Source organism: Lolium perenne, chromosome 1 (genome assembly GCF_019359855.2).
Source record: "Lolium perenne isolate Kyuss_39 chromosome 1, Kyuss_2.0, whole genome shotgun sequence".
In the NCBI taxonomy this organism is placed as follows: domain Eukaryota; kingdom Viridiplantae; phylum Streptophyta; class Magnoliopsida; order Poales; family Poaceae; genus Lolium; species Lolium perenne.
The window spans coordinates 56,403,013-56,410,918 of NC_067244.2; the positions used below are offsets into that span (position 1 = coordinate 56,403,013).

Here is a 7,906-nt window from a genome sequence, read left to right on the forward strand (position 1 = left end):
TTTGAGCTGGTGTTCCCACCAGCCTTCTTCAATATTATGACGCATCTCCTCGCTCACCTGGTCGATGAGATTTCCATTTTCGGTCATGTGTTTCTACACAATATGTTCCCCTTTGAGAGGTTCATGGAAGTCTTAAGAAATATGTTCATAACCGTGCTAGGCCAGAAGGAAGCATCTTCAAGGGCTATGGAACAGAGGAGGTCATTGAGTTCTGTGTTGACTTTATTCCTGACCTTAAGCCGATTCGTGTTCCTGAATCGCGACATGAGGGGAGACTGAGTGGAAAAGGCACGCTAGAAAAGAAAGCAATGATATGTAGGGACGGGCATTCTTTCACTCAAGCACACTACACAGTTGTACAAAGTTCCACCTTGGTGCCTCCGTATATCAATGTACACGAGAATTTTGTATGCTCCCAGAACCTAGGGCAGTCGGACGACTGGATTATACGTGATTACATGTTGACTTTCGAAGGTTGGTTGCCAAAACATCTCATGAATGACACCACTGTTGGAGATCAGCTGTACTTGTTGGCCCAGACACCATCTTCGACTGTATTAACTTTCCAAGGGTACGAGATAAATGGGAATACATTTTACATGATCACCCAAGATAAAAGGAGCACCAACCAAAACAGTGGTGTCCGCTTTGATGCAACAAACAACAAAGGCCAAAAGGACACATATTATGGTTACATAGAGGAGATATGGGAACTTGACTATGGACGTTCTTTTAAGGTCCCTTTGTTTAGGTGCAAATGGGTCAAGATAACATGAGGCAGGGTTCAGGTAGACAAGTTGTTTGGAATGACAACAATGGATCTCAACAATCTTGGATATAGAGATGAACCATTCGTCCTAGCCAATGATGTGGGCCAGGTTTTCTTTGTGAAGGACATGTCTACCAATCCAAGAAAAAGTAAAAATAAGGAAACAAAGAAATCATATGATGAGCCAAAGCACCACATAGTTCTTACTGGAAAAAGAAACACCGTGGGAGTGGAGGACAAGACAGACATGTCAGAAGATTATAATAAGTTTGATGAAATTTCACCCTTCACACTGAACATTGACCCAAGCATCAAGTTAAATGATGAAGATGCTCCATGGTTACGGTCGAAGAAGGTTCAATTATGAAGATGCTGCATGATCAAGTTAAATGAAGAAGGATCATGGCACAAATGAGTATCTCAACATGGAAATCAATTTCCCATTTATTTTTGTGTAATCATGTAACTGTATGTAAGATATTAACAGTGGAGGGATGGTTGGCTTTTTGTACCATATATATAGGGAGATTCCCCAACACTGTTAGAGGAGATGGTGTCTTTCACGGGATGGCAGGAAATATTTTCCAAGGCGGAGCTTCCGAAGATGTCCTAGGGCATGTGCACCAACGACATCTACGAGAAGCTCCGCCACGGGAGATTTCCCAACACTGTTATAGGAGATGGAGTCTTTCACGGGCTTGCATGAAAAAATTTCTGAGGCGGAGCTTCCGAAGATGTCCTAGGGCGTGTGCACCAACGATAACTTCGAGAAGCTCCGCCACGGGAGATTTCCCAACCCTTTCCCCAACACTGTTAGAGGAGATGTAGTCTTTCACGGGCTTGCAGGAATTTTTTTCCGAGGCGGAGCTTCCGAAGATGTCCTAGGGCGTGTGCACCAACGGCATCTTCGAGAACCTCCGCCACGGGAGATTTCCCAACCCTTTCTCCAACACTGTTAGAGGAGATGGAGTCTTTCACGGGCTTGCAGAAATTTTTTTCCGAGGCGGAGCTTCCAAAGGTGTCATAGGGCGTGTGCACCAACGGCATCTTCGTGAAGCTCTGCCACGGGAGATTTCCCAACCCTTTCCTCCATCCATGGGGATGAAGCTCTCCCTACCTTCTAGGTTGGCTTGTTGAGTTGCTTGCCATGGTGTCTCGATGCTCCTTTTATAGGCACGACGCCGCTTCTACTTCGTCTTGTTCATCTGACAGGGCGTCATGCGCTACATGCTTTATCTCATCGAGCAGTGCGTCCACCCACACGTCCTTATCATGCCGACAACTTTAGTCTCGGATGCACCCACCAGCCGGGACTAAAGATTACCCACACGTCCTTATCCCACCGACAGTTTTGTTAGGTGACACAAAAACCACCATTAGTCCCCGTTGTACCCACCAGCTAGGACTAATGGTTGCCCACACGTCCTTATCCCACCGATAGTTTGGTACATGGCTTCTAAAACCACCTTAGTCCCGGTTGCACCCACCAGCCGGGACTAAAGGTTAGACGGCCAGCTCTGGCTTCCTCTTCTCCCTCCATATGCTCACCACCAGCTCTAGCTTCCTCTTCTTCCTCCTCCTCATCTTCATCGGTGCCAGCCACGATGAAACCACCAGCTTAGGCTTCCTCTTCTTCCTCCATATGCTCACCACCAGCTCTGGGTTCCTCTTCTTCCTTCTCCTCATCATCATCGTCATAGAAATTATGCAAAAGATATAAATTAATGCATTTTAAATAAAAAATGGCCAAATGGTTAGTACTTTGAATAGTTAGAATAATTATTTAAGAAAACATAAAATTGTTTTAGATTAATTATGTAAATTAAAACACTTTTCATGTTGAAAGTTTTGTCACATTCAAAATTATACATATGTTATTCAAATTCATATTTAATTTCATATTCAAATTCATATTCATAAGTTATTAAAATTAATATTCATAAGTTATTCAAATTCATATTCAAATTCATATTCATAAGTTATTCAAATTCATATTGATAAGTTATTCAAATTCATATTCATAAGTTATTCAAATTCATATTCATAATTTATTCAACTTCATATTCAAATTCATATGCAAATTCATATTCATAAGTTATTCAAATTCATAATCATAAGGAATTTAAATAGTTAAATGTTCATAATGAATACATTATACTTTTATTATACAGATATGTTATTTTTTATTTAAAATAAAGTGGAAAATAAAATTATTTGAAAAGGCACATAGAAATATGCCTTTGGTCCCGGTTCGTGTTGCACGCGTAGGGAACAGGGCAGCCAAAAAGGCCTTTGGTCCCGGTTGGTGGCACGAACCGGGACCAAAGGTTGGCCCTTTGGTCCCGGTTCGTGCCACCAACCGGGACCAAAGGGTCTCCACTATAATCGCTCCGCTTTGTCTCCTCAAAGATCAATCCCACGAGACGAAGCACTTGGACGCCGCCAGGCTGCCCAAACGGCGCGCGCCCGCCGCTCGCCATCGCCGCCACCGCGCCATCCAGCTGCGCCGCCGCCCGCCATTGTCGCCCACCGCGCCGACCTTCGTGCGCGCGCCCCGGCCACCTCTCCTTCCCCTTTACCGCGCGCCGACGCCGCAGTTTCCACCTCCGGCCGCCTCCTCTGGCCGCCTCCACGCCATCCACGCCCCTGGCCGCCGCCTCCTCCAGTAAGCCTCCTCTCTCTCCTCCAGCCGGCCGACCGGCCACATGCATTTATTTATTTATTTTAACTATTTTAATTTGTTTAGGGTTAATTTGTTGGTTAGAAATAATTTTAGTTACGGTTAGTGAAAATAATGTTAGTGCTAATTATTTAGGGTTAGTAAAAATAAAGTTAGCGCTAATTTTAGTTAGTGCTAATTTGTTTAGGGTTAGTAAAAATAATGTTAGTGGTTAGTAAAATAGTGTTAGTAAAAATAATGTTAGGGTTATGTAATTTGTTAGTTAGAAATAGTGGTTAGTAAAAATAATATTAGTGGTTAGTAATGTTAGATATATGCAATTTTACTTTTTTTTTTCTTTTAGAAATAGTGTTTAGTAAAAATAATGTTAGTTAGAACTCTATAATATTAGTTAAAAAAATTGTTAGAAATATTTACTTAGTAAATATTAGTAGTAGTATTAGTTAGAAATATTTACTTACTAAATATTAGTTATATAACTATATTAGTAGTATATATATAGTTAGTTTATTTAGCACAATATTATGTTAGTTTAATTATGTTAGCATATATATGATTTAGTTTTTGTAACGGCCCAGGGTAGTACCCCTAATAGATTTGCTTGTTCTTTTTCTTTTATGCATCATCATGGCATATGCATCATGTCATCCATGTTTTATTTAACAAAATAAAATTATTTTATAAACTCTTCTTATTTTATTTTCCCTCTCATATGATTTTGTTAAATCCTCTCTTATCTTTTCTTTTAATAAAACCCCTCTCCCGGGCCCTCTCTCTATCCATGGCCCATCTCCCTCTCACTCCCTTTTTTTTTCTTCCCGGTGGCCCAAGCTAGCTGCCAACCCACCTCCTCTCCAGCCCACCGGCCCATACCTGTTCGTACGAAGACCAAGTCTTCCTCTTCTCCTTTTTCTTCCCACGAGAGTGGCGTGCTCTCCTTCCCGGTCAACATCACCGCACCACCACGCCACCACCACACCTGCCCCCTCGCTTAAAGCCGCCCCGCACGCCTCCTGGAAACCCTAGCCTCTCTCCCCTCCACCGCCGCCACTTCCCCATCCACCTTCTTCCCCTTCACACAGAGAAACAAAGAAGAGGAGAACGAACAACCAAAACCATGGCCGGCCTTACAGTGAGCTCAACCGTGCCGTCGCCACAGGCGCTCCCTCGACGAGCTGGGACTACCAGAAGAACCGCATCGTCGTCCTCTCCATCCTCCCCAAAGGAATCAAGCCAGGAGAGCTCCAATCGACGGTGAATTCGCCGATTCCGTTCCCATCCTGCCGGCGAGTTTCTTCGATTCTGGCCGCGTTGGTGCTTCTCCGTCGCTTCTGAGCACATCCACACACACCTGGTATCCTTCCCGTCCTCTCGAGCCTCTTCTCTCTCTTTTTACCGCTCTGTGCCAACTTGCCGACGTTGACCGCCGGCATCCTCCGCAGGCACCCATCACCGGCGACACTCCGGCAAGCGCCCGGCCCCTTCTCTGCTGGCCGCAGGTCCGCCAGGCCAAGGCGCGTCCCCGACGCCATCCTGTTCTCCCCGGTTCGCCCCCAATCATCGTCCCCATCTCCGACCTGAGTCGTCCGCCATGGCTGTTTCACCAGAAGTTTTCCGCCATGGTCTGGTTCAAAGGGTATACTTTCCCTTTGAAAACAACATCAGTCGTATTAGCACAGTGGTTGGTTCATGTGGCCTCAATCCAGAGATCTTGTGTTCAAATCCCAACTGTAGCTAATTAATCCAGCTTTTTGTTCTCTGTTTGATCTAATCAGATCTGGTGTCCCATGGGTTTGAGCCCAGTTCCATCGATTCGGCCTGACGCCGATGCACGCCCAGCATCTGTCCACCGCAGGCCAGGTTCGGCCCAATTCTGTATGGGGAGCCTTTTTCTTTTATCTGTATGCATGTAATGGTTAAATCCATATCTTTTGGACCCTAATTCAAAATGCAAAGTGTTATATATGAAAATTGATCAGAAAAATGCAAGGAACATGAATATGCCATCCATGTCTGCTGTTGCATCATGCTTCATACCATTTCGTGATAGTTTGCATTAACACCTAATATGGAACATATGGAATATGTGAGATACTATATAAATATTGTCTCGGTTCCATTTAACTTTGAAGTAGCGCATCCTTGCCATGTTGTACCATGCTAATCAACCCTTAATTTTGCCGCTAGATATGCAACCTCAACCTAAATTGTTTGTCCGGGATTCCGATTCCGCTTAAATTGGATAAGTGCATCGCATCATATCTGCCATGTCATGCATATCATCTTGATCATGCTGGATCTTCTTTATCCGTAGTAGTAAGACTTGCATGCGTTGTGTGTTCCAGCATTTGCTTCTTCCCGGATAAGATCGCGAAGTGGTGCTGTGAGATACGACGAGTTCTCCGGATGTTCCTCGGCAAACTTTAACAGGCAAGCATTTTCCCTTATACTCCTGTCCCTGCAGGAGTCGCTCACCTATTTTATTTTGCCTTCTCCCTCATGCTATCCTTAAGTTGCGTTCTTGTCACGTGTCCCTTCCACTTGTTACCTCAAGCAGCCTATATTGACTCCACCAACCTCCTATAGCTATTGTTTGGTTATCGGGTCTGCCTTGCGAGTCGTAGTGCATGCTAGTGCTGTTTTATCTCGTTACCGTTGTTGTTATCTTATCGGGATATGTTGGGTTGTTGGGAGGTTATCACATGATATATCATTTGTTGGAGATAATCACACTTTACTTTATTGTTAACAACTAAAATTGTAAGCAGAGGCATCTGTGAGCCCCTTTGCGAAAGCATCGGAACTTTGACTTGCTAATGTCCCCTAGGACCCGAGTTCTTGTTATCTGTTCCGAGATTGAGCGCTCTACCCGTACGTGGGGGAATGGGACCCCCATCACCCACTACCTTTCCTCGAGTCTGTTTATTGGGAGCCACAACCTTGGTTTTATTTGCCCATATGCACGATGCACGATTTACTTCTGTTGCCTTCGGGTGTTTATATTTTGTACTGTACTCATATTGCGTGCCGACTTATCCTTGGCCGGTCGTTAGCGCCCGCCTTGGACGCCATCGCAACCTCTGGGTCCGTATCGGAGTACGGCCGAACTTCGTCACGGGTAGCTTAGTTGGGTGGCTCCCATTAAACTTTCTCTTGCATTGGGAACGGTCTTGATGTGAGACTCCACCTGTAGTAAGTGAGTTCGAGCATGCGTATGGTTACATTTGGGCAACCCCTGCAGGGTGTACATCTTATCGATAAGCCGTGTCCGCGGTTATGGATGACTTGGAATTGTATAGCTTGATCATAGAACAACTTACACCGTTATCTTGTTGCTAATAATCTGATAATAACTTGCGTAGTAATATAGCCTTACTACAACCGTTACCCAATAAAATGTGTCCACCGTTGAGTGCCTTTTACATGCCTCTTCGCAATTGTTGGAGGGGATATGTGTAATCGGCTGGGTTATGTTTGTGTAGTATTTTACCTGTTACCTTATGCGCTCTCTCACCTTCTCTGATTAGACGAATGTTGTAGAGTGTCTCTATAGGTTTTTAGTGCTTGCGCTGCCGCTTAACTCCACCATATTGCCTATGACGTTTCTCTTGCGTCCTCTAAGTCCCCTGCGTGCCTCAAGTACAAAGGACGACTGGTTGACGAATGCTTATACGTCTTGAAGTCTTGTTAAGTACGAACCCGTACTTATTGCTGCTTCTACGGGATATAACCGGGCAGGTATGAAGATATGTTCGATGAAGACGATGTTAGCAAGGTTACCTTTCCGGCTTGGCCTGGGCAGGGTTATGGACGCCACTGGTTATCTTCAGGACTCTTAGTCCAATTTGTATCTTGTCCGTACTCGGACGTATTCGATCTTCTGTATGATTTGAATCTTTGTATTGTATATTTGTATCTTGACTCGTTGGAGTCGTTGTTGTAATATATGTATCTTGTGGGCTCTATTGTAATCCTGTTGTAATGTTACCGCTCGTGTTAATTCCTCTGGCATCACGTGTGTGATTCGTCGCGCACGTCGTGTCGGAGGGCGTCTCTGGATCGATATCGTGCGGATTTCGGCGGGATCGCTGGAATCCTCAAGATACTGGTTCCGGGGCATCACAAGTTGGTATCAGAGCTCAGGTTGACGGTACCCCACTAGTCCAGCCTGTAGGATAACCTTGCCAACGGTCGTTGAGTTTAGAGTCCAAACTATTTTCTGAAAACTTCGTTGGATAGTTCTGATTAGATCTGATTTTTCTCCTTACCTATATTCTTTCTCCTCTTACCTTTGCGATTTTGAGTCTTCTCTCTTATCTGTGTTTCTGAGTCTTAGAATTCCACGCGGGTTGGACGATCTTTACCCCTCACCTATTAGCTCCGATCTTCGGAGGATGCGACAGAAGTGCATCATCAACAGCGGAACAACGACTTCTTGTTAGTGGTGTCGCCAATCT

At 44.6% G+C, this 7,906-nt stretch overlaps 1 long non-coding RNA gene across 1 annotated transcript; it reads left to right on the top strand.

Annotated features, from left to right (window-relative positions):
- Positions 1–4,369: 4,369 nt before the first annotated feature.
- LOC127293015 (uncharacterized) lies at positions 4,370–7,396 on the top strand. The gene is made up of 4 exons (XR_011754439.1): positions 4,370–4,803; positions 4,892–5,130; positions 5,225–5,309; positions 5,795–7,396. It is a non-coding gene; the product is annotated as an uncharacterized lncRNA (long non-coding RNA).
- The last annotated feature ends 510 nt before the right edge of the window (positions 7,397–7,906 follow it).